This window comes from Pongo abelii, chromosome 22 (genome assembly GCF_028885655.2).
Source record: "Pongo abelii isolate AG06213 chromosome 22, NHGRI_mPonAbe1-v2.0_pri, whole genome shotgun sequence".
Lineage (NCBI taxonomy): Eukaryota > Metazoa > Chordata > Mammalia > Primates > Hominidae > Pongo > Pongo abelii.
In genome coordinates this window covers 37,292,387-37,294,240 of record NC_072007.2, presented here as the reverse complement: position 1 = coordinate 37,294,240, position 1,854 = coordinate 37,292,387, and the positions used below count along the sequence as shown (strand labels likewise).

Sequence of the window (1,854 nt, the reverse complement as noted above, 5' to 3'; positions counted from 1 at the left end):
AACAATGGGAAAGTTTCTTATCTCTCTGTGATTAGTTCACTCCTGAAATGAAAATACTTTGTGATGATTAAGGGAGTTAAACACAAAGCACTTAGGATAATTCTAGCATACAACAAGATTTTAATAAATGCTATTACTATTATTTTTGTTATTCAAAGTATTTTTTGACAGTGCTTGTTCGGGGCGCACCACTAGTTTCTTGGACAGTTGCGCCATGTGTGCTGCTCCGCTAGCGGCGGCGGCTGCCCAGTCGGTGTAAGCCTTTTCCGCGCGCCCGCTGGCCGGCGGCGAGCCTGTGAGCCTGGGCTCCCTGCGGGGCAAGGTGCTATTTATCGAGAATGTGGCGTCCCTCTGAGGCACCACGGTGCGGGACTACACCCAGATGAACGAGCTGCAGCGGCGCCTCTGGCCCCAGGGTCTGGTGGTGCTCGGCTTCCCGTGCAACCAGTTTGGGCATCAGGAGAACGCCAAGAACGAAGAGATTCTGAATTCCCTCAAGTACGTCCAACCTGGTGGTGCGTTCGAGCCCAGCTTCATGCTCTTGGAGAAGTGGGAGGTGAACGGTGCGGGGGCGAACCCTCTCTTTTCCTTCCTGCGGGAGGCCGGCCAGCCCCCAGCGACGACGCCACTGGGCTCATGATCGACCCAAGCTCATCACCTGGTCTGCGGTGTGTCGCATCGATGTTGCCTGGAACTTTGAGAAGTTCCTGGTGGGCCCTGACGGTGTGCCTGTATGCAGGTACAGCCGCCGCTTCCAGACCATTGACATCCAGCCTGACATCGAAGCCCTGCTGTCTCAAGGGCCCAGATGTGCCTAGGGCGCCCCTCCTACCCCGACCGCTTGGCAGTTGCAGCGCTGCTCTTTGAGGGGTTTTCACCTATGAGGGTGTTTCCTCTAAACCTACAAGGAGGAACACCTGATCTTCCAGAAAATACCCCCTCGAGATGGGCGCTGGTCGGGTTCATCCCAGTCTCTGCCAGACCAAGGCGCGTTCCCCCACTAATAAAGTGCCTGGTGTCAGCAGAAAAAAAAGAAAAGTATTTTTTTACTTTATTATTATTAAAAATAGAGAATTATCTGGTTAATGAAATGAAAAATGATATAAACCTTGAAAGGAGGAAACTATGATCATAACAATAGCGAGGGAGATGAGCTTTTGGGCATGCTTTGTAGAATTAATGAATTTAGGAGAGACTCCACGGACTGATGAAGAGTAAATTTACCTAGAATATAAGGGGGCATCTCAGAAATGAATCTCCCCTTACATAACTACATATTGTCATAAAAAAGAAAATTAAGGAACAGTGTAAGTCCTTCAGGTACCTGAATAGTGTATATTGGATAAGCTGACCACTTAAGGTTAAAACAGGAATGATTTTAAAATCATAGCTAATAAAGCTGTTAGAAGTTTTATTTTAAATAGTGAAAGAAAATGCAGATAGAAGAGTTGAATCTACATATTAGTTATTTTCATGGGAAGTAACTAATATTATTTTGAGTGTTTTACAAAATTTGCCTAAGATAAAAAGCCATATTCTAAAAGGAGAATCTCTTTTACTCATAAAATTAACGCATTCAGAAAATATTAATAATTCTAAAAAAGAGAGTATGCATCTATTGTTCTTCCAAAAATAGAAATCACTTTTTTGTATATTTGACTATAACCCACAAACTAGATAATACACAGAAGAGAGTGGTCAGAATAGTGTACAGGCTTAAATAACCATATTACATGATACAGTGAAGGGTAATGCTAGATGACTAGTTAGTGGGTGCAGCGCACCAGCATACATGTATATATATGTAACTAACCTGCACATTGTGCACATGTACCCTAAAACTTAAAGTATAAT

General features: G+C 44.2%; 1 pseudogene; it reads left to right on the top strand.

Moving 5' to 3' along the window:
- The first annotated feature begins 214 nt into the window (after positions 1–214).
- On the top strand, positions 215–833 carry LOC100441536 (glutathione peroxidase 1-like; annotated as a pseudogene).
- Positions 834–1,854: the final 1,021 nt, after the last annotated feature.